Raw genomic sequence first — 24,770 nt, forward strand, 5'->3', positions numbered from 1 at the left:
ATTGTGGAAAATGGATAGGTCTCTAAACAAAAAGGAAAAAGCAATGATTCTATCTTTTGTCTTTTCCAAAAAAGCAAAGCACGCACTCATACAAAAATATGCTAATTTTTCTATTAGCAAAATCATAAATATAAGCTGAAAAAGTTTTCAAAACCTCAATATGTTGGCAGCAGTGGGATTTGAACCCACGCCTCCAAAGAGACTGAAGCCTAAATCCAGCGCCTTAGACCACTCGGCCATGCTACCTTAAACAGCATGGTTAATTAAGCTTCCTTAGAGAAAGTGAAGTACATTTGACAACATTTAAAATTAGTACATTTTGGAAAATGGGCATGTCTCTAAACATTAGGCAAAAACAAAGATTCTATCAACGGTCTTTATCTTAACTGAAAACTGCTAAATCATACAAATACAAAAGAAGATTATATCACATGCTAATTTGCATGCTAGCAAAATCATAAGAATAAGTACAAAAACATTTCAAGATCTCATTATACTGGCAGCAGTGAGATTAAAGCATATGCTAATTTTGCATGTTAGCATAATTATAAGAATGAGATAAAAAGGTTTAAAAGAACTCATACTAGTGGCAGCAGTGGGATTTGAACTCACAAGTCTGTTGGAATATGGGTAAGTCTCTTAACAATAGGAAAAATCAAAGATTCTTTCAACTGTCTCTTCCTAAACAGAAATTAACACACTCATGAAAATACAAAATCATAAGAATTAGATCAAAGGGTTCTCAAAACCTCATAATAATGGCAGCAGTGGGATTTGAATGGGCATGTCTCTAAACATTAGAAAAAAGCAAGGATTCTTTCAACAGTCTTTATCTGAACTGAAAACTGGAAAATCATGCAAATACAAAAGAAGATTAAATCACATGCTAATTTGCATGTTAGCAAAATCATAAGAATAAGTACAAAAACATTTCAAGATCTCATAATACTGGCAGCAGTGGGTTTAAAGCATATGCTAATTTTGCATGTTAGCATAATTATAAGAATAAGATAAAAAGGTTTAAAAGAACTCATACTAGTGGCATTTGAACCCACAAGTCTGTTAAAATTTAGGTAAGTCTCTAAACTAAAGTCTAAAACTGTCTTTTCCAAAACAGAAATGCACACACTCATGGAAATACAAAATCCTCAGAATTAGATCAAAGGGTTCTCAAAACCTCATAATACTGGCAGCAGTGGGATTTGAACCCACGCCTCCAAAGAGACTGGAGCCTTAATCCAGCGCCTTAGACCGCTCGGCCATGCTACCTAATGCATCATTAAAAGAGCTTCCTGAGAGTAAGTTTAGTGTATCTGACTACATTTTAAACTTGTGAATTGTGGAAAATGGATAGGTCTCTAAACAAAAAGGAAAAAGCAATGATTCTATCTTTTGTCTTTTCCAAAAAAGCAAAGCACGCACTCATACAAAAATATGCTAATTTTTCTATTAGCAAAATCATAAATATAAGCTGAAAAGGTTTTCAAAACCTCAATATGTTAGCAGCAGTGGGATTTGAACCCACGCCTCCAAAGAGACTGGAGCCTAAATCCAGCGCCTTAGACCACTCGGCCATGCTACCTTAAACAGCATGGTTAATTAAGCTTCCTTAGAGAAAGTGAAGTACATTTGACAACATTTAAAATTAGTACATTTTGGAAAATGGGCATGTCTCTAAACATTAGGCAAAAACAAAGATTCTATCAATGGTCTTTATCTTAACTGAAAACTGCTAAATCATACAAATACAAAAGAAGATTATATCACATGCTAATTTGCATGCTAGCAAAATCATAAGAATAAGTACAAAAACATTTCAAGATCTCATAATACTGGCAGCAGTGAGATTAAAGCATATGCTAATTTTGCATGTTAGCATAATTATAAGAATGAGATAAAAAGGTTTAAAAGAACTCATACTAGTGGCAGCAGTGGGATTTGAACTCACAAGTCTGTTGGAATATGGGTAAGTCTCTTAACAATAGGAAAAATCAATGATTCTTTCAACTGTCTTTTCCTAAACAGAAATTAACACACTCATGAAAATACAAAATCATAAGAATTAGATCAAAGGGTTCTCAAAACCTCATAATAATGGCAGCAGTGGGATTTGAATGGGCATGTCTCTAAACATTAGAAAAAAGCAAGGATTCTTTCAACAGTCTTTATCTGAACTGAAAACTGGAAAATCATGCAAATACAAAAGAAGATTAAATCACATGCTAATTTGCATGTTAGCAAAATCATAAGAATAAGTACAAAAACATTTCAAGATCTCATAATACTGGCAGCAGTGGGTTTAAAGCATATGCTAATTTTGCATGTTAGCATAATTATAAGAATAAGATAAAAAGGTTTAAAAGAACTCATACTAGTGGCATTTGAACCCACAAGTCTGTTAAAATTTAGGTAAGTCTCTAAACAATAGGAACAATCAATGATTCTTTCAACTGTCTTTTCCAAAACAGAAATGCACACACTCATGGAAATACAAAATACTCAGAATTAGATCAAAGGGTTCTCAAAACCTCATAATACTAGCAGCAGCGGGATTTGAACCCACGCCTCCGAAGAGACTGGAGCCTTAATCCAGCGCCTTAGACCGCTCGGCCATGCTACCTAATGCATCATTAAAAGAGCTTCCTTAGAGTAAGTTTAGTGTATCTGACTACATTTTAAACTTGTGCATTGTGGAAAATGGATAGGTCTCTAAACAAAAAGGAAAAAGCAATGATTCTATCTTTTGTCTTTTCCAAAAAAGCAAAGCACGCACTCATACAAAAATATGCTAATTTTTCTATTAGCAAAATCATAAATATAAGCTGAAAAAGTTTTCAAAACCTCAATATGTTGGCAGCAGTGGGATTTGAACCCACGCCTCCAAAGAGACTGAAGCCTAAATCCAGCGCCTTAGACCACTCGGCCATGCTACCTTAAACAGCATGGTTAATTAAGCTTCCTTAGAGAAAGTGAAGTACATTTGACAACATTTAAAATTAGTACATTTTGGAAAATGGGCATGTCTCTAAACATTAGGCAAAAACAAAGATTCTATCAACGGTCTTTATCTTAACTGAAAACTGCTAAATCATACAAATACAAAAGAAGATTATATCACATGCTAATTTGCATGCTAGCAAAATCATAAGAATAAGTACAAAAACATTTCAAGATCTCATTATACTGGCAGCAGTGAGATTAAAGCATATGCTAATTTTGCATGTTAGCATAATTATAAGAATGAGATAAAAAGGTTTAAAAGAACTCATACTAGTGGCAGCAGTGGGATTTGAACTCACAAGTCTGTTGGAATATGGGTAAGTCTCTTAACAATAGGAAAAATCAAAGATTCTTTCACCTGTCTCTTCCTAAACAGAAATTAACACACTCATGAAAATACAAAATCATAAGAATTAGATCAAAGGGTTCTCAAAACCTCATAATAATGGCAGCAGTGGGATTTGAATGGGCATGTCTCTAAACATTAGAAAAAAGCAAGGATTCTTTCAACAGTCTTTATCTGAACTGAAAACTGGAAAATCATGCAAATACAAAAGAAGATTAAATCACATGCTAATTTGCATGTTAGCAAAATCATAAGAATAAGTACAAAAACATTTCAAGATCTCATAATACTGGCAGCAGTGGGTTTAAAGCATATGCTAATTTTGCATGTTAGCATAATTATAAGAATAAGATAAAAAGGTTTAAAAGAACTCATACTAGTGGCATTTGAACCCACAAGTCTGTTAAAATTTAGGTAAGTCTCTAAACTAAAGTCTAAAACTGTCTTTTCCAAAACAGAAATGCACACACTCATGGAAATACAAAATCCTCAGAATTAGATCAAAGGGTTCTCAAAACCTCATAATACTGGCAGCAGTGGGATTTGAACCCACGCCTCCAAAGAGACTGGAGCCTTAATCCAGCGCCTTAGACCGCTCGGCCATGCTACCTAATGCATCATTAAAAGAGCTTCCTGAGAGTAAGTTTAGTGTATCTGACTACATTTTAAACTTGTGAATTGTGGAAAATGGATAGGTCTCTAAACAAAAAGGAAAAAGCAATGATTCTATCTTTTGTCTTTTCCAAAAAAGCAAAGCACGCACTCATACAAAAATATGCTAATTTTTCTATTAGCAAAATCATAAATATAAGCTGAAAAGGTTTTCAAAACCTCAATATGTTAGCAGCAGTGGGATTTGAACCCACGCCTCCAAAGAGACTGGAGCCTAAATCCAGCGCCTTAGACCACTCGGCCATGCTACCTTAAACAGCATGGTTAATTAAGCTTCCTTAGAGAAAGTGAAGTACATTTGACAACATTTAAAATTAGTACATTTTGGAAAATGGGCATGTCTCTAAACATTAGGCAAAAACAAAGATTCTATCAACGGTCTTTATCTTAACTGAAAACTGCTAAATCATACAAATACAAAAGAAGATTATATCACATGCTAATTTGCATGCTAGCAAAATCATAAGAATAAGTACAAAAACATTTCAAGATCTCATAATACTGGCAGCAGTGAGATTAAAGCATATGCTAATTTTGCATGTTAGCATAATTATAAGAATGAGATAAAAAGGTTTAAAAGAACTCATACTAGTGGCAGCAGTGGGATTTGAACTCACAAGTCTGTTGGAATATGGGTAAGTCTCTTAACAATAGGAAAAATCAATGATTCTTTCAACTGTCTTTTCCTAAACAGAAATTAACACACTCATGAAAATACAAAATCATAAGAATTAGATCAAAGGGTTCTCAAAACCTCATAATAATGGCAGCAGTGGGATTTGAATGGGCATGTCTCTAAACATTAGAAAAAAGCAAGGATTCTTTCAACAGTCTTTATCTGAACTGAAAACTGGAAAATCATGCAAATACAAAAGAAGATTAAATCACATGCTAATTTGCATGTTAGCAAAATCATAAGAATAAGTACAAAAACATTTCAAGATCTCATAATACTGGCAGCAGTGGGTTTAAAGCATATGCTAATTTTGCATGTTAGCATAATTATAAGAATAAGATAAAAAGGTTTAAAAGAACTCATACTAGTGGCATTTGAACCCACAAGTCTGTTAAAATTTAGGTAAGTCTCTAAACAATAGGAACAATCAATGATTCTTTCAACTGTCTTTTCCAAAACAGAAATGCACACACTCATGGAAATACAAAATACTCAGAATTAGATCAAAGGGTTCTCAAAACCTCATAATACTAGCAGCAGCAGGATTTGAACCCACGCCTCCGAAGAGACTGGAGCCTTAATCCAGCGCCTTAGACCGCTCGGCCATGCTACCTAATGCATCATTAAAAGAGCTTCCTTAGAGTAAGTTTAGTGTATCTGACTACATTTTAAACTTGTGCATTGTGGAAAATGGATAGGTCTCTAAACAAAAAGGAAAAAGCAATGATTCTATCTTTTGTCTTTTCCAAAAAAGCAAAGCACGCACTCATACAAAAATATGCTAATTTTTCTATTAGCAAAATCATAAATATAAGCTGAAAAAGTTTTCAAAACCTCAATATGTTGGCAGCAGTGGGATTTGAACCCACGCCTCCAAAGAGACTGAAGCCTAAATCCAGCGCCTTAGACCACTCGGCCATGCTACCTTAAACAGCATGGTTAATTAAGCTTCCTTAGAGAAAGTGAAGTACATTTGACAACATTTAAAATTAGTACATTTTGGAAAATGGGCATGTCTCTAAACATTAGGCAAAAACAAAGATTCTATCAACGGTCTTTATCTTAACTGAAAACTGCTAAATCATACAAATACAAAAGAAGATTATATCACATGCTAATTTGCATGCTAGCAAAATCATAAGAATAAGTACAAAAACATTTCAAGATCTCATTATACTGGCAGCAGTGAGATTAAAGCATATGCTAATTTTGCATGTTAGCATAATTATAAGAATGAGATAAAAAGGTTTAAAAGAACTCATACTAGTGGCAGCAGTGGGATTTGAACTCACAAGTCTGTTGGAATATGGGTAAGTCTCTTAACAATAGGAAAAATCAATGATTCTTTCAACTGTCTCTTCCTAAACAGAAATTAACACACTCATGAAAATACAAAATCATAAGAATTAGATCAAAGGGTTCTCAAAACCTCATAATAATGGCAGCAGTGGGATTTGAATGGGCATGTCTCTAAACATTAGAAAAAAGCAAGGATTCTTTCAACAGACTTTATCTGAACTGAAAACTGGAAAATCATGCAAATACAAAAGAAGATTAAATCACATGCTAATTTGCATGTTAGCAAAATCATAAGAATAAGTACAAAAACATTTCAAGATCTCATAATACTGGCAGCAGTGGGTTTAAAGCATATGCTAATTTTGCATGTTAGCATAATTATAAGAATAAGATAAAAAGGTTTAAAAGAACTCATACTAGTGGCATTTGAACCCACAAGTCTGTTAAAATTTAGGTAAGTCTCTAAACTAAAGTCTAAAACTGTCTTTTCCAAAACAGAAATGCACACACTCATGGAAATACAAAATCCTCAGAATTAGATCAAAGGGTTCTCAAAACCTCATAATACTGGCAGCAGTGGGATTTGAACCCACGCCTCCAAAGAGACTGGAGCCTTAATCCAGCGCCTTAGACCGCTCGGCCATGCTACCTAATGCATCATTAAAAGAGCTTCCTGAGAGTAAGTTTAGTGTATCTGACTACATTTTAAACTTGTGAATTGTGGAAAATGGATAGGTCTCTAAACAAAAAGGAAAAAGCAATGATTCTATCTTTTGTCTTTTCCAAAAAAGCAAAGCACGCACTCATACAAAAATATGCTAATTTTTCTATTAGCAAAATCATAAATATAAGCTGAAAAGGTTTTCAAAACCTCAATATGTTAGCAGCAGTGGGATTTGAACCCACGCCTCCAAAGAGACTGGAGCCTAAATCCAGCGCCTTAGACCACTCGGCCATGCTACCTTAAACAGCATGGTTAATTAAGCTTCCTTAGAGAAAGTGAAGTACATTTGACAACATTTAAAATTAGTACATTTTGGAAAATGGGCATGTCTCTAAACATTAGGCAAAAACAAAGATTCTATCAACGGTCTTTATCTTAACTGAAAACTGCTAAATCATACAAATGCAAAAGAAGATTATATCACATGCTAATTTGCATGCTAGCAAAATCATAAGAATAAGTACAAAAACATTTCAAGATCTCATAATACTGGCAGCAGTGAGATTAAAGCATATGCTAATTTTGCATGTTAGCATAATTATAAGAATGAGATAAAAAGGTTTAAAAGAACTCATACTAGTGGCAGCAGTGGGATTTGAACTCACAAGTCTGTTGGAATATGGGTAAGTCTCTTAACAATAGGAAAAATCAATGATTCTTTCAACTGTCTTTTCCTAAACAGAAATTAACACACTCATGAAAATACAAAATCATAAGAATTAGATCAAAGGGTTCTCAAAACCTCATAATAATGGCAGCAGTGGGATTTGAATGGGCATGTCTCTAAACATTAGAAAAAAGCAAGGATTCTTTCAACAGTCTTTATCTGAACTGAAAACTGGAAAATCATGCAAATACAAAAGAAGATTAAATCACATGCTAATTTGCATGTTAGCAAAATCATAAGAATAAGTACAAAAACATTTCAAGATCTCATAATACTGGCAGCAGTGGGTTTAAAGCATATGCTAATTTTGCATGTTAGCATAATTATAAGAATAAGATAAAAAGGTTTAAAAGAACTCATACTAGTGGCATTTGAACCCACAAGTCTGTTAAAATTTAGGTAAGTCTCTAAACTAAAGTCTAAAACTGTCTTTTCCAAAACAGAAATGCACACACTCATGGAAATACAAAATCCTCAGAATTAGATCAAAGGGTTCTCAAAACCTCATAATACTGGCAGCAGTGGGATTTGAACCCACGCCTCCAAAGAGACTGGAGCCTTAATCCAGCGCCTTAGACCGCTCGGCCATGCTACCTAATGCATCATTAAAAGAGCTTCCTGAGAGTAAGTTTAGTGTATCTGACTACATTTTAAACTTGTGAATTGTGGAAAATGGATAGGTCTCTAAACAAAAAGGAAAAAGCAATGATTCTATCTTTTGTCTTTTCCAAAAAAGCAAAGCACGCACTCATACAAAAATATGCTAATTTTTCTATTAGCAAAATCATAAATATAAGCTGAAAAGGTTTTCAAAACCTCAATATGTTAGCAGCAGTGGGATTTGAACCCACGCCTCCAAAGAGACTGGAGCCTAAATCCAGCGCCTTAGACCACTCGGCCATGCTACCTTAAACAGCATGGTTAATTAAGCTTCCTTAGAGAAAGTGAAGTACATTTGACAACATTTAAAATTAGTACATTTTGGAAAATGGGCATGTCTCTAAACATTAGGCAAAAACAAAGATTCTATCAACGGTCTTTATCTTAACTGAAAACTGCTAAATCATACAAATACAAAAGAAGATTATATCACATGCTAATTTGCATGCTAGCAAAATCATAAGAATAAGTACAAAAACATTTCAAGATCTCATAATACTGGCAGCAGTGAGATTAAAGCATATGCTAATTTTGCATGTTAGCATAATTATAAGAATGAGATAAAAAGGTTTAAAAGAACTCATACTAGTGGCAGCAGTGGGATTTGAACTCACAAGTCTGTTGGAATATGGGTAAGTCTCTTAACAATAGGAAAAATCAATGATTCTTTCAACTGTCTTTTCCTAAACAGAAATTAACACACTCATGAAAATACAAAATCATAAGAATTAGATCAAAGGGTTCTCAAAACCTCATAATAATGGCAGCAGTGGGATTTGAATGGGCATGTCTCTAAACATTAGAAAAAAGCAAGGATTCTTTCAACAGTCTTTATCTGAACTGAAAACTGGAAAATCATGCAAATACAAAAGAAGATTAAATCACATGCTAATTTGCATGTTAGCAAAATCATAAGAATAAGTACAAAAACATTTCAAGATCTCATAATACTGGCAGCAGTGGGTTTAAAGCATATGCTAATTTTGCATGTTAGCATAATTATAAGAATAAGATAAAAAGGTTTAAAAGAACTCATACTAGTGGCATTTGAACCCACAAGTCTGTTAAAATTTAGGTAAGTCTCTAAACAATAGGAACAATCAATGATTCTTTCAACTGTCTTTTCCAAAACAGAAATGCACACACTCATGGAAATACAAAATACTCAGAATTAGATCAAAGGGTTCTCAAAACCTCATAATACTAGCAGCAGCGGGATTTGAACCCACGCCTCCGAAGAGACTGGAGCCTTAATCCAGCGCCTTAGACCGCTCGGCCATGCTACCTAATGCATCATTAAAAGAGCTTCCTTAGAGTAAGTTTAGTGTATCTGACTACATTTTAAACTTGTGCATTGTGGAAAATGGATAGGTCTCTAAACAAAAAGGAAAAAGCAATGATTCTATCTTTTGTCTTTTCCAAAAAAGCAAAGCACGCACTCATACAAAAATATGCTAATTTTTCTATTAGCAAAATCATAAATATAAGCTGAAAAAGTTTTCAAAACCTCAATATGTTGGCAGCAGTGGGATTTGAACCCACGCCTCCAAAGAGACTGAAGCCTTAATCCAGCGCCTTAGACCGCTCGGCCATGCTACCTAATGCATCATTAAAAGAGCTTCCTTAGAGTAAGTTTAGTGTATCTGACTACATTTTAAACTTGTGCATTGTGGAAAATGGATAGGTCTCTAAACAAAAAGGAAAAAGCAATGATTCTATCTTTTGTCTTTTCCAAAAAAGCAAAGCACGCACTCATACAAAAATATGCTAATTTTTCTATTAGCAAAATCATAAATATAAGCTGAAAAAGTTTTCAAAACCTCAATATGTTGGCAGCAGTGGGATTTGAACCCACGCCTCCAAAGAGACTGAAGCCTAAATCCAGCGCCTTAGACCACTCGGCCATGCTACCTTAAACAGCATGGTTAATTAAGCTTCCTTAGAGAAAGTGAAGTACATTTGACAACATTTAAAATTAGTACATTTTGGAAAATGGGCATGTCTCTAAACATTAGGCAAAAACAAAGATTCTATCAACGGTCTTTATCTTAACTGAAAACTGCTAAATCATACAAATACAAAAGAAGATTATATCACATGCTAATTTGCATGCTAGCAAAATCATAAGAATAAGTACAAAAACATTTCAAGATCTCATTATACTGGCAGCAGTGAGATTAAAGCATATGCTAATTTTGCATGTTAGCATAATTATAAGAATGAGATAAAAAGGTTTAAAAGAACTCATACTAGTGGCAGCAGTGGGATTTGAACTCACAAGTCTGTTGGAATATGGGTAAGTCTCTTAACAATAGGAAAAATCAAAGATTCTTTCAACTGTCTCTTCCTAAACAGAAATTAACACACTCATGAAAATACAAAATCATAAGAATTAGATCAAAGGGTTCTCAAAACCTCATAATAATGGCAGCAGTGGGATTTGAATGGGCATGTCTCTAAACATTAGAAAAAAGCAAGGATTCTTTCAACAGTCTTTATCTGAACTGAAAACTGGAAAATCATGCAAATACAAAAGAAGATTAAATCACATGCTAATTTGCATGTTAGCAAAATCATAAGAATAAGTACAAAAACATTTCAAGATCTCATAATACTGGCAGCAGTGGGTTTAAAGCATATGCTAATTTTGCATGTTAGCATAATTATAAGAATAAGATAAAAAGGTTTAAAAGAACTCATACTAGTGGCATTTGAACCCACAAGTCTGTTAAAATTTAGGTAAGTCTCTAAACTAAAGTCTAAAACTGTCTTTTCCAAAACAGAAATGCACACACTCATGGAAATACAAAATCCTCAGAATTAGATCAAAGGGTTCTCAAAACCTCATAATACTGGCAGCAGTGGGATTTGAACCCACGCCTCCAAAGAGACTGGAGCCTTAATCCAGCGCCTTAGACCGCTCGGCCATGCTACCTAATGCATCATTAAAAGAGCTTCCTGAGAGTAAGTTTAGTGTATCTGACTACATTTTAAACTTGTGAATTGTGGAAAATGGATAGGTCTCTAAACAAAAAGGAAAAAGCAATGATTCTATCTTTTGTCTTTTCCAAAAAAGCAAAGCACGCACTCATACAAAAATATGCTAATTTTTCTATTAGCAAAATCATAAATATAAGCTGAAAAGGTTTTCAAAACCTCAATATGTTAGCAGCAGTGGGATTTGAACCCACGCCTCCAAAGAGACTGGAGCCTAAATCCAGCGCCTTAGACCACTCGGCCATGCTACCTTAAACAGCATGGTTAATTAAGCTTCCTTAGAGAAAGTGAAGTACATTTGACAACATTTAAAATTAGTACATTTTGGAAAATGGGCATGTCTCTAAACATTAGGCAAAAACAAAGATTCTATCAACGGTCTTTATCTTAACTGAAAACTGCTAAATCATACAAATACAAAAGAAGATTATATCACATGCTAATTTGCATGCTAGCAAAATCATAAGAATAAGTACAAAAACATTTCAAGATCTCATAATACTGGCAGCAGTGAGATTAAAGCATATGCTAATTTTGCATGTTAGCATAATTATAAGAATGAGATAAAAAGGTTTAAAAGAACTCATACTAGTGGCAGCAGTGGGATTTGAACTCACAAGTCTGTTGGAATATGGGTAAGTCTCTTAACAATAGGAAAAATCAATGATTCTTTCAACTGTCTTTTCCTAAACAGAAATTAACACACTCATGAAAATACAAAATCATAAGAATTAGATCAAAGGGTTCTCAAAACCTCATAATAATGGCAGCAGTGGGATTTGAATGGGCATGTCTCTAAACATTAGAAAAAAGCAAGGATTCTTTCAACAGTCTTTATCTGAACTGAAAACTGGAAAATCATGCAAATACAAAAGAAGATTAAATCACATGCTAATTTGCATGTTAGCAAAATCATAAGAATAAGTACAAAAACATTTCAAGATCTCATAATACTGGCAGCAGTGGGTTTAAAGCATATGCTAATTTTGCATGTTAGCATAATTATAAGAATAAGATAAAAAGGTTTAAAAGAACTCATACTAGTGGCATTTGAACCCACAAGTCTGTTAAAATTTAGGTAAGTCTCTAAACAATAGGAACAATCAATGATTCTTTCAACTGTCTTTTCCAAAACAGAAATGCACACACTCATGGAAATACAAAATACTCAGAATTAGATCAAAGGGTTCTCAAAACCTCATAATACTAGCAGCAGCGGGATTTGAACCCACGCCTCCGAAGAGACTGGAGCCTTAATCCAGCGCCTTAGACCGCTCGGCCATGCTACCTAATGCATCATTAAAAGAGCTTCCTTAGAGTAAGTTTAGTGTATCTGACTACATTTTAAACTTGTGCATTGTGGAAAATGGATAGGTCTCTAAACAAAAAGGAAAAAGCAATGATTCTATCTTTTGTCTTTTCCAAAAAAGCAAAGCACGCACTCATACAAAAATATGCTAATTTTTCTATTAGCAAAATCATAAATATAAGCTGAAAAAGTTTTCAAAACCTCAATATGTTGGCAGCAGTGGGATTTGAACCCACGCCTCCAAAGAGACTGAAGCCTAAATCCAGCGCCTTAGACCACTCGGCCATGCTACCTTAAACAGCATGGTTAATTAAGCTTCCTTAGAGAAAGTGAAGTACATTTGACAACATTTAAAATTAGTACATTTTGGAAAATGGGCATGTCTCTAAACATTAGGCAAAAACAAAGATTCTATCAACGGTCTTTATCTTAACTGAAAACTGCTAAATCATACAAATACAAAAGAAGATTATATCACATGCTAATTTGCATGCTAGCAAAATCATAAGAATAAGTACAAAAACATTTCAAGATCTCATTATACTGGCAGCAGTGAGATTAAAGCATATGCTAATTTTGCATGTTAGCATAATTATAAGAATGAGATAAAAAGGTTTAAAAGAACTCATACTAGTGGCAGCAGTGGGATTTGAACTCACAAGTCTGTTGGAATATGGGTAAGTCTCTTAACAATAGGAAAAATCAAAGATTCTTTCACCTGTCTCTTCCTAAACAGAAATTAACACACTCATGAAAATACAAAATCATAAGAATTAGATCAAAGGGTTCTCAAAACCTCATAATAATGGCAGCAGTGGGATTTGAATGGGCATGTCTCTAAACATTAGAAAAAAGCAAGGATTCTTTCAACAGTCTTTATCTGAACTGAAAACTGGAAAATCATGCAAATACAAAAGAAGATTAAATCACATGCTAATTTGCATGTTAGCAAAATCATAAGAATAAGTACAAAAACATTTCAAGATCTCATAATACTGGCAGCAGTGGGTTTAAAGCATATGCTAATTTTGCATGTTAGCATAATTATAAGAATAAGATAAAAAGGTTTAAAAGAACTCATACTAGTGGCATTTGAACCCACAAGTCTGTTAAAATTTAGGTAAGTCTCTAAACTAAAGTCTAAAACTGTCTTTTCCAAAACAGAAATGCACACACTCATGGAAATACAAAATCCTCAGAATTAGATCAAAGGGTTCTCAAAACCTCATAATACTGGCAGCAGTGGGATTTGAACCCACGCCTCCAAAGAGACTGGAGCCTTAATCCAGCGCCTTAGACCGCTCGGCCATGCTACCTAATGCATCATTAAAAGAGCTTCCTGAGAGTAAGTTTAGTGTATCTGACTACATTTTAAACTTGTGAATTGTGGAAAATGGATAGGTCTCTAAACAAAAAGGAAAAAGCAATGATTCTATCTTTTGTCTTTTCCAAAAAAGCAAAGCACGCACTCATACAAAAATATGCTAATTTTTCTATTAGCAAAATCATAAATATAAGCTGAAAAAGTTTTCAAAACCTCAATATGTTGGCAGCAGTGGGATTTGAACCCACGCCTCCAAAGAGACTGAAGCCTAAATCCAGCGCCTTAGACCACTCGGCCATGCTACCTTAAACAGCATGGTTAATTAAGCTTCCTTAGAGAAAGTGAAGTACATTTGACAACATTTAAAATTAGTACATTTTGGAAAATGGGCATGTCTCTAAACATTAGGCAAAAACAAAGATTCTATCAACGGTCTTTATCTTAACTGAAAACTGCTAAATCATACAAATACAAAAGAAGATTATATCACATGCTAATTTGCATGCTAGCAAAATCATAAGAATAAGTACAAAAACATTTCAAGATCTCATTATACTGGCAGCAGTGAGATTAAAGCATATGCTAATTTTGCATGTTAGCATAATTATAAGAATGAGATAAAAAGGTTTAAAAGAACTCATACTAGTGGCAGCAGTGGGATTTGAACTCACAAGTCTGTTGGAATATGGGTAAGTCTCTTAACAATAGGAAAAATCAAAGATTCTTTCACCTGTCTCTTCCTAAACAGAAATTAACACACTCATGAAAATACAAAATCATAAGAATTAGATCAAAGGGTTCTCAAAACCTCATAATAATGGCAGCAGTGGGATTTGAATGGGCATGTCTCTAAACATTAGAAAAAAGCAAGGATTCTTTCAACAGTCTTTATCTGAACTGAAAACTGGAAAATCATGCAAATACAAAAGAAGATTAAATCACATGCTAATTTGCATGTTAGCAAAATCATAAGAATAAGTACAAAAACATTTCAAGATCTCATAATACTGGCAGCAGTGGGTTTAAAGCATATGCTAATTTTGCATGTTAGCATAATTATAAGAATAAGATAAAAAGGTTTAAAAGAACTCATACTAGTGGCATTTGAACCCACAAGTCTGTTAAAATTTAGGTAAGTCTCTAAACTAAAGTCTAAAACTGTCTTTTCCAAAACAGAAATGCACACACTCATGGAAATACAAAATCCTCAGAATTAGATCAAAGGGTTCTCAAAACCTCATAATACTGGCAGCAGTGGGATTTGAACCCACGCCTCCAAAGAGACTGGAGCCTTAATCCAGCGCCTTAGACCGCTCGGCCATGCTACCTAATGCATCATTAAAAGAGCTTCCTGAGAGTAAGTTTAGTGTATCTGACTACATTTTAAACTTGTGAATTGTGGAAAATGGATAGGTCTCTAAACAAAAAGGAAAAAGCAATGATTCTATCTTTTGTCTTTTCCAAAAAAGCAAAGCACGCACTCATACAAAAATATGCTAATTTTTCTATTAGCAAAATCATAAATATAAGCTGAAAAGGTTTTCAAAACCTCAATATGTTAGCAGCAGTGGGATTTGAACCCACGCCTCCAAAGAGACTGGAGCCTAAATCCAGCGCCTTAGACCACTCGGCCATGCTACCTTAAACAGCATGGTTAATTAAGCTTCCTTAGAGAAAGTGAAGTACATTTGACAACATTTAAAATTAGTACATTTTGGAAAATGGGCATGTCTCTAAACATTAGGCAAAAACAAAGATTCTATCAACGGTCTTTATCTTAACTGAAAACTGCTAAATCATACAAATACAAAAGAAGATTATATCACATGCTAATTTGCATGCTAGCAAAATCATAAGAATAAGTACAAAAACATTTCAAGATCTCATAATACTGGCAGCAGTGAGATTAAAGCATATGCTAATTTTGCATGTTAGCATAATTATAAGAATGAGATAAAAAGGTTTAAAAGAACTCATACTAGTGGCAGCAGTGGGATTTGAACTCACAAGTCTGTTGGAATATGGGTAAGTCTCTTAACAATAGGAAAAATCAATGATTCTTTCAACTGTCTTTTCCTAAACAGAAATTAACACACTCATGAAAATACAAAATCATAAGAATTAGATCAAAGGGTTCTCAAAACCTCATAATAATGGCAGCAGTGGGATTTGAATGGGCATGTCTCTAAACATTAGAAAAAAGCAAGGATTCTTTCAACAGTCTTTATCTGAACTGAAAACTGGAAAATCATGCAAATACAAAAGAAGATTAAATCACATGCTAATTTGCATGTTAGCAAAATCATAAGAATAAGTACAAAAACATTTCAAGATCTCATAATACTGGCAGCAGTGGGTTTAAAGCATATGCTAATTTTGCATGTTAGCATAATTATAAGAATAAGATAAAAAGGTTTAAAAGAACTCATACTAGTGGCATTTGAACCCACAAGTCTGTTAAAATTTAGGTAAGTCTCTAAACAATAGGAACAATCAATGATTCTTTCAACTGTCTTTTCCAAAACAGAAATGCACACACTCATGGAAATACAAAATACTCAGAATTAGATCAAAGGGTTCTCAAAACCTCATAATACTAGCAGCAGCGGGATTTGAACCCACGCCTCCGAAGAGACTGGAGCCTTAATCCAGCGCCTTAGACCGCTCGGCCATGCTACCTAATGCATCATTAAAAGAGCTTCCTTAGAGTAAGTTTAGTGTATCTGACTACATTTTAAACTTGTGCATTGTGGAAAATGGATAGGTCTCTAAACAAAAAGGAAAAAGCAATGATTCTATCTTTTGTCTTTTCCAAAAAAGCAAAGCACGCACTCATACAAAAATATGCTAATTTTTCTATTAGCAAAATCATAAATATAAGCTGAAAAAGTTTTCAAAACCTCAATATGTTGGCAGCAGTGGGATTTGAACCCACGCCTCCAAAGAGACTGAAGCCTAAATCCAGCGCCTTAGACCACTCGGCCATGCTACCTTAAACAGCATGGTTAATTAAGCTTCCTTAGAGAAAGTGAAGTACATTTGACAACATTTAAAATTAGTACATTTTGGAAAATGGGCATGTCTCTAAACATTAGGCAAAAACAAAGATTCTATCAACGGTCTTTATCTTAACTGAAAACTGCTAAATCATACAAATACAAAAGAAGATTATATCACATGCTAATTTGCATGCTAGCAAAATCATAAGAATAAGTACAAAAACATTTCAAGATCTCATTATACTGGCAGCAGTGAGATTAAAGCATATGCTAATTTTGCATGTTAGCATAATTATAAGAATGAGATAAAAAGGTTTAAAAGAACTCATACTAGTGGCAGCAGTGGGATTTGAACTCACAAGTCTGTTGGAATATGGGTAAGTCTCTTAACAATAGGAAAAATCAAAGATTCTTTCACCTGTCTCTTCCTAAACAGAAATTAACACACTCATGAAAATACAAAATCATAAGAATTAGATCAAAGGGTTCTCAAAACCTCATAATAATGGCAGCAGTGGGATTTGAATGGGCATGTCTCTAAACATTAGAAAAAAGCAAGGATTCTTTCAACAGTCTTTATCTGAACTGAAAACTGGAAAATCATGCAAATACAAAAGAAGATTAAATCACATGCTAATTTGCATGTTAGCAAAATCATAAGAATAAGTACAAAAACATTTCAAGATCTCATAATACTGGCAGCAGTGGGTTTAAAGCATATGCTAATTTTGCATGTTAGCATAATTATAAGAATAAGATAAAAAGGTTTAAAAGAACTCATACTAGTGGCATTTGAACCCACAAGTCTGTTAAAATTTAGGTAAGTCTCTAAACTAAAGTCTAAAACTGTCTTTTCCAAAACAGAAATGCACACACTCATGGAAATACAAAATCCTCAGAATTAGATCAAAGGGTTCTCAAAACCTCATAATACTGGCAGCAGTGGGATTTGAACCCACGCCTCCAAAGAGACTGGAGCCTTAATCCAGCGCCTTAGACCGCTCGGCCATGCTACCTAATGCATCATTAAAAGAGCTTCCTGAGAGTAAGTTTAGTGTATCTGACTACATTTTAAACTTGTGAATTGTGGAAAATGGATAGGTCTCTAAACAAAAAGGAAAAAGCAATGATTCTATCTTTTGTCTTTTCCAAAAAAGCAAAGCACGCACTCATACAAAAATATGCTAATTTTTCTATTAGCAAAATCATAAATATAAGCTGAAAAAGTTTTCAAAACCTCAATATGTTGGCAGCAGTGGGATTTGAACCCACGCCTCCAAAGAGACTGAAGCCTAAATCCAGCGCCTTAGACCACTCGGCCATGCTACCTTAAACAGCATGGTTAATTAAGCTTCCTTAGAGAAAGTGAAGTACATTTGACAACATTTAAAATTAGTACATTTTGGAAAATGGGCATGTCTCTAAACATTAGGCAAAAACAAAGATTCTATCAACGGTCTTTATCTTAACTGAAAACTGCTAAATCATACAAATACAAAAGAAGATTATATCACATGCTAATTTGCATGCTAGCAAAATCATAAGAATAAGTACAAAAACATTTCAAGATCTCATTATACTGGCAGCAGTGAGATTAAAGCATATGCTAATTTTGCATGTTAGCATAATTATAAGAATGAGATAAAAAGGTTTAAAAGAACTCATACTAGTGGCAGCAGTGGGATTTGAACTCACAAGTCTGTTGGAATATGGGTAAGTCTCTTAACAATAGGAAAAATCAAAGATTCTTTCACCTGTCTCTTCCTAAACAGAAATTAACACACTCATGAAAATACAAAATCATAAGAATTAGATCAAAGGGTTCTCAAAACCTCATAATAATGGCAGCAGTGGGATTTGAATGGGCATGTCTCTAAACATTAGAAAAAAGCAAGGATTCTTTCAACAGTCTTTATCTGAACTGAAAACTGGAAAATCATGCAAATACAAAAGAAGATTAAATCACATGCTAATTTGCATGTTAGCAAAATCATAAGAATAAGTACAAAAACATTTCAAGATCTCATAATACTGGCAGCAGTGGGTTTAAAGCATATGCTAATTTTGCATGTTAGCATAATTATAAGAATAAGATAAAAAGGTTTAAAAGAACTCATACTAGTGGCATTTGAACCCACAAGTCTGTTAAAATTTAGGTAAGTCTCTAAACTAAAGTCTAAAACTGTCTTTTCCAAAACAGAAATGCACACACTCATGGAAATACAAAATCCTCAGAATTAGATCAAAGGGTTCTCAAAACCTCATAATACTGGCAGCAGTGGGATTTGAACCCACGCCTCCAAAGAGACTGGAGCCTTAATCCAGCGCCTTAGACCGCTCGGCCATGCTACCTAATGCATCATTAAAAGAGCTTCCTGAGAGTAAGTTTAGTGTATCTGACTACATTTTAAACTTGTGAATTGTGGAAAATGGATAGGTCTCTAAACAAAAAGGAAAAAGCAATGATTCTATCTTTTGTCTTTTCCAAAAAAGCAAAGCACGCACTCATACAAAAATATGCTAATTTTTCTATTAGCAAAATCATAAATATAAGCTGAAAAGGTTTTCAAAACCTCAATATGTTAGCAGCAGTGGGATTTGAACCCACGCCTCCAAAGAGACTGGAGCCTAAATCCAGCGCCTTAGACCACTCGGCCATGCTACCTTAAACAGCATGGTTAATTAAGCTTCCTTAGAGAAAGTGAAGTACATTTGACAACATTTAAAATTAGTACATTTTGGAAAATGGGCATGTCTCTAAACATTAGGCAAAAACAAAGATTCTATCAACGGTCTTTATCTTAACTGAAAACTGCTAAATCATACAAATACAAAAGAAGATTATATCACATGCTAATTTGCATGCTAGCAAAATCATAAGAATAAGTACAAAAACATTTCAAGATCTCATAATACTGGCAGCAGTGAGATTAAAGCATATGCTAATTTTGCATGTTAGCATAATTATAAGAATGAGATAAAAAGGTTTAAAAGAACTCATACTAGTGGCAGCAGTGGGATTTGAACTCACAAGTCTGTTGGAATATGGGTAAGTCTCTTAACAATAGGAAAAATCAATGATTCTTTCAACTGTCTTTTCCTAAACAGAAATTAACACACTCATGAAAATACAAAATCATAAGAATTAGATCAAAGGGTTCTCAAAACCTCATAATAATGGCAGCAGTGGGATTTGAATGGGCATGTCTCTAAACATTAGAAAAAAGCAAGGATTCTTTCAACAGTCTTTATCTGAACTGAAAACTGGAAAATCATGCAAATACAAAAGAAGATTAAATCACATGCTAATTTGCATGTTAGCAAAATCATAAGAATAAGTACAAAAACATTTCAAGATCTCATAATACTGGCAGCAGTGGGTTTAAAGCATATGCTAATTTTGCATGTTAGCATAATTATAAGAATAAGATAAAAAGGTTTAAAAGAACTCATACTAGTGGCATTTGAACCCACAAGTCTGTTAAAATTTAGGTAAGTCTCTAAACAATAGGAACAATCAATGATTCTTTCAACTGTCTTTTCCAAAACAGAAATGCACACACTCATGGAAATACAAAATACTCAGAATTAGATCAAAGGGTTCTCAAAACCTCATAATACTAGCAGCAGCGGGATTTGAACCCACGCCTCCGAAGAGACTGGAGCCTTAATCCAGCGCCTTAGACCGCTCGGCCATGCTACCTAATGCATCATTAAAAGAGCTTCCTTAGAGTAAGTTTAGTGTATCTGACTACATTTTAAACTTGTGCATTGTGGAAAATGGATAGGTCTCTAAACAAAAAGGAAAAAGCAATGATTCTATCTTTTGTCTTTTCCAAAAAAGCAAAGCACGCACTCATACAAAAATATGCTAATTTTTCTATTAGCAAAATCATAAATATAAGCTGAAAAAGTTTTCAAAACCTCAATATGTTGGCAGCAGTGGGATTTGAACCCACGCCTCCAAAGAGACTGAAGCCTAAATCCAGCGCCTTAGACCACTCGGCCATGCTACCTTAAACAGCATGGTTAATTAAGCTTCCTTAGAGAAAGTGAAGTACATTTGACAACATTTAAAATTAGTACATTTTGGAAAATGGGCATGTCTCTAAACATTAGGCAAAAACAAAGATTCTATCAACGGTCTTTATCTTAACTGAAAACTGCTAAATCATACAAATACAAAAGAAGATTATATCACATGCTAATTTGCATGCTAGCAAAATCATAAGAATAAGTACAAAAACATTTCAAGATCTCATTATACTGGCAGCAGTGAGATTAAAGCATATGCTAATTTTGCATGTTAGCATAATTATAAGAATGAGATAAAAAGGTTTAAAAGAACTCATACTAGTGGCAGCAGTGGGATTTGAACTCACAAGTCTGTTGGAATATGGGTAAGTCTCTTAACAATAGGAAAAATCAAAGATTCTTTCACCTGTCTCTTCCTAAACAGAAATTAACACACTCATGAAAATACAAAATCATAAGAATTAGATCAAAGGGTTCTCAAAACCTCATAATAATGGCAGCAGTGGGATTTGAATGGGCATGTCTCTAAACATTAGAAAAAAGCAAGGATTCTTTCAACAGTCTTTATCTGAACTGAAAACTGGAAAATCATGCAAATACAAAAGAAGATTAAATCACATGCTAATTTGCATGTTAGCAAAATCATAAGAATAAGTACAAAAACATTTCAAGATCTCATAATACTGGCAGCAGTGGGTTTAAAGCATATGCTAATTTTGCATGTTAGCATAATTATAAGAATAAGATAAAAAGGTTTAAAAGAACTCATACTAGTGGCATTTGAACCCACAAGTCTGTTAAAATTTAGGTAAGTCTCTAAACTAAAGTCTAAAACTGTCTTTTCCAAAACAGAAATGCACACACTCATGGAAATACAAAATCCTCAGAATTAGATCAAAGGGTTCTCAAAACCTCATAATACTGGCAGCAGTGGGATTTGAACCCACGCCTCCAAAGAGACTGGAGCCTTAATCCAGCGCCTTAGACCGCTCGGCCATGCTACCTAATGCATCATTAAAAGAGCTTCCTGAGAGTAAGTTTAGTGTATCTGACTACATTTTAAACTTGTGAATTGTGGAAAATGGATAGGTCTCTAAACAAAAAGGAAAAAGCAATGATTCTATCTTTTGTCTTTTCCAAAAAAGCAAAGCACGCACTCATACAAAAATATGCTAATTTTTCTATTAGCAAAATCATAAATATAAGCTGAAAAAGTTTTCAAAACCTCAATATGTTGGCAGCAGTGGGATTTGAACCCACGCCTCCAAAGAGACTGAAGCCTAAATCCAGCGCCTTAGACCACTCGGCCATGCTACCTTAAACAGCATGGTTAATTAAGCTTCCTTAGAGAAAGTGAAGTACATTTGACAACATTTAAAATTAGTACATTTTGGAAAATGGGCATGTCTCTAAACATTAGGCAAAAACAAAGATTCTATCAACGGTCTTTATCTTAACTGAAAACTGCTAAATCATACAAATACAAAAGAAGATTATATCACATGCTAATTTGCATGCTAGCAAAATCATAAGAATAAGTACAAAAACATTTCAAGATCTCATTATACTGGCAGCAGTGAGATTAAAGCATATGCTAATTTTGCATGTTAGCATAATTATAAGAATGAGATAAAAAGGTTTAAAAGAACTCATACTAGTGGCAGCAGTGGGATTTGAACTCACAAGTCTGTTGGAATATGGGTAAGTCTCTTAACAATAGGAAAAATCAAAGATTCTTTCACCTGTCTCTTCCTAAACAGAAATTAACACACTCATGAAAATACAAAATCATAAGAATTAGATCAAAGGGTTCTCAAAACCTCATAATAATGGCAGCAGTGGGATTTGAATGGGCATGTCTCTAAACATTAGAAAAAAGCAAGGATTCTTTCAACAGTCTTTATCTGAACTGAAAACTGGAAAATCATGCAAATACAAAAGAAGATTAAATCACATGCTAATTTGCATGTTAGCAAAATCATAAGAATAAGTACAAAAACATTTCAAGATCTCATAATACTGGCAGCAGTGGGTTTAAAGCATATGCTAATTTTGCATGTTAGCATAATTATAAGAATAAGATAAAAAGGTTTAAAAGAACTCATACTAGTGGCATTTGAACCCACAAGTCTGTTAAAATTTAGGTAAGTCTCTAAACTAAAGTCTAAAACTGTCTTTTCCAAAACAGAAATGCACACACTCATGGAAATACAAAATCCTCAGAATTAGATCAAAGGGTTCTCAAAACCTCATAATACTGGCAGCAGTGGGATTTGAACCCACGCCTCCAAAGAGACTGGAGCCTTAATCCAGCGCCTTAGACCGCTCGGCCATGCTACCTAATGCATCATTAAAAGAGCTTCCTGAGAGTAAGTTTAGTGTATCTGACTACATTTTAAACTTGTGAATTGTGGAAAATGGATAGGTCTCTAAACAAAAAGGAAAAAGCAATGATTCTATCTTTTGTCTTTTCCAAAAAAGCAAAGCACGCACTCATACAAAAATATGCTAATTTTTCTATTAGCAAAATCATAAATATAAGCTGAAAAGGTTTTCAAAACCTCAATATGTTAGCAGCAGTGGGATTTGAACCCACGCCTCCAAAGAGACTGGAGCCTAAATCCAGCGCCTTAGACCACTCGGCCATGCTACCTTAAACAGCATGGTTAATTAAGCTTCCTTAGAGAAAGTGAAGTACATTTGACAACATTTAAAATTAGTACATTTTGGAAAATGGGCATGTCTCTAAACATTAGGCAAAAACAAAGATTCTATCAACGGTCTTTATCTTAACTGAAAACTGCTAAATCATACAAATACAAAAGAAGATTATATCACATGCTAATTTGCATGCTAGCAAAATCATAAGAATAAGTACAAAAACATTTCAAGATCTCATAATACTGGCAGCAGTGAGATTAAAGCATATGCTAATTTTGCATGTTAGCATAATTATAAGAATGAGATAAAAAGGTTTAAAAGAACTCATACTAGTGGCAGCAGTGGGATTTGAACTCACAAGTCTGTTGGAATATGGGTAAGTCTCTTAACAATAGGAAAAATCAATGATTCTTTCAACTGTCTTTTCCTAAACAGAAATTAACACACTCATGAAAATACAAAATCATAAGAATTAGATCAAAGGGTTCTCAAAACCTCATAATAATGGCAGCAGTGGGATTTGAATGGGCATGTCTCTAAACATTAGAAAAAAGCAAGGATTCTTTCAACAGTCTTTATCTGAACTGAAAACTGGAAAATCATGCAAATACAAAAGAAGATTAAATCACATGCTAATTTGCATGTTAGCAAAATCATAAGAATAAGTACAAAAACATTTCAAGATCTCATAATACTGGCAGCAGTGGGTTTAAAGCATATGCTAATTTTGCATGTTAGCATAATTATAAGAATAAGATAAAAAGGTTTAAAAGAACTCATACTAGTGGCATTTGAACCCACAAGTCTGTTAAAATTTAGGTAAGTCTCTAAACAATAGGAACAATCAATGATTCTTTCAACTGTCTTTTCCAAAACAGAAATGCACACACTCATGGAAATACAAAATACTCAGAATTAGATCAAAGGGTTCTCAAAACCTCATAATACTAGCAGCAGCGGGATTTGAACCCACGCCTCCGAAGAGACTGGAGCCTTAATCCAGCGCCTTAGACCGCTCGGCCATGCTACCTAATGCATCATTAAAAGAGCTTCCTTAGAGTAAGTTTAGTGTATCTGACTACATTTTAAACTTGTGCATTGTGGAAAATGGATAGGTCTCTAAACAAAAAGGAAAAAGCAATGATTCTATCTTTTGTCTTTTCCAAAAAAGCAAAGCACGCACTCATACAAAAATATGCTAATTTTTCTATTAGCAAAATCATAAATATAAGCTGAAAAAGTTTTCAAAACCTCAATATGTTGGCAGCAGTGGGATTTGAACCCACGCCTCCAAAGAGACTGAAGCCTAAATCCAGCGCCTTAGACCACTCGGCCATGCTACCTTAAACAGCATGGTTAATTAAGCTTCCTTAGAGAAAGTGAAGTACATTTGACAACATT

The 24,770-nt window shown here is 34.1% G+C and overlaps 11 non-coding genes across 11 annotated transcripts; all 11 read right to left on the reverse strand.

Annotated features, from left to right (window-relative positions):
- Positions 1 to 1,187: 1,187 nt before the first annotated feature.
- TRNAL-AAG (transfer RNA leucine (anticodon AAG)) lies at positions 1,188 to 1,269 on the reverse strand. The gene has a single exon. It is a non-coding gene; the product is annotated as a tRNA-Leu (tRNA).
- Positions 1,270 to 3,874: 2,605 nt separating this feature from the next.
- On the reverse strand, positions 3,875 to 3,956 carry TRNAL-AAG (transfer RNA leucine (anticodon AAG)). Its single transcript has one exon. It is a non-coding gene; the product is annotated as a tRNA-Leu (tRNA).
- A 2,605-nt stretch (positions 3,957 to 6,561) lies between these two features.
- Positions 6,562 to 6,643, reverse strand: TRNAL-AAG (transfer RNA leucine (anticodon AAG)). Its single transcript has one exon. It is a non-coding gene; the product is annotated as a tRNA-Leu (tRNA).
- A 1,254-nt stretch (positions 6,644 to 7,897) lies between these two features.
- TRNAL-AAG (transfer RNA leucine (anticodon AAG)) lies at positions 7,898 to 7,979 on the reverse strand. Its single transcript has one exon. It is a non-coding gene; the product is annotated as a tRNA-Leu (tRNA).
- Positions 7,980 to 10,897: 2,918 nt separating this feature from the next.
- TRNAL-AAG (transfer RNA leucine (anticodon AAG)) lies at positions 10,898 to 10,979 on the reverse strand. Its single transcript has one exon. It is a non-coding gene; the product is annotated as a tRNA-Leu (tRNA).
- Positions 10,980 to 13,584: 2,605 nt separating this feature from the next.
- Positions 13,585 to 13,666, reverse strand: TRNAL-AAG (transfer RNA leucine (anticodon AAG)). Its single transcript has one exon. It is a non-coding gene; the product is annotated as a tRNA-Leu (tRNA).
- Positions 13,667 to 14,920: 1,254 nt separating this feature from the next.
- On the reverse strand, positions 14,921 to 15,002 carry TRNAL-AAG (transfer RNA leucine (anticodon AAG)). The gene has a single exon. It is a non-coding gene; the product is annotated as a tRNA-Leu (tRNA).
- Positions 15,003 to 17,607: 2,605 nt separating this feature from the next.
- TRNAL-AAG (transfer RNA leucine (anticodon AAG)) lies at positions 17,608 to 17,689 on the reverse strand. The gene has a single exon. It is a non-coding gene; the product is annotated as a tRNA-Leu (tRNA).
- A 1,254-nt stretch (positions 17,690 to 18,943) lies between these two features.
- TRNAL-AAG (transfer RNA leucine (anticodon AAG)) lies at positions 18,944 to 19,025 on the reverse strand. Its single transcript has one exon. It is a non-coding gene; the product is annotated as a tRNA-Leu (tRNA).
- A 2,605-nt stretch (positions 19,026 to 21,630) lies between these two features.
- Positions 21,631 to 21,712, reverse strand: TRNAL-AAG (transfer RNA leucine (anticodon AAG)). Its single transcript has one exon. It is a non-coding gene; the product is annotated as a tRNA-Leu (tRNA).
- A 1,254-nt stretch (positions 21,713 to 22,966) lies between these two features.
- Positions 22,967 to 23,048, reverse strand: TRNAL-AAG (transfer RNA leucine (anticodon AAG)). The gene has a single exon. It is a non-coding gene; the product is annotated as a tRNA-Leu (tRNA).
- Between the last annotated feature and the right edge of the window lie 1,722 nt (positions 23,049 to 24,770).

This window comes from Ranitomeya variabilis, chromosome 5, assembly GCF_051348905.1.
Source record: "Ranitomeya variabilis isolate aRanVar5 chromosome 5, aRanVar5.hap1, whole genome shotgun sequence".
Lineage (NCBI taxonomy): Eukaryota > Metazoa > Chordata > Amphibia > Anura > Dendrobatidae > Ranitomeya > Ranitomeya variabilis.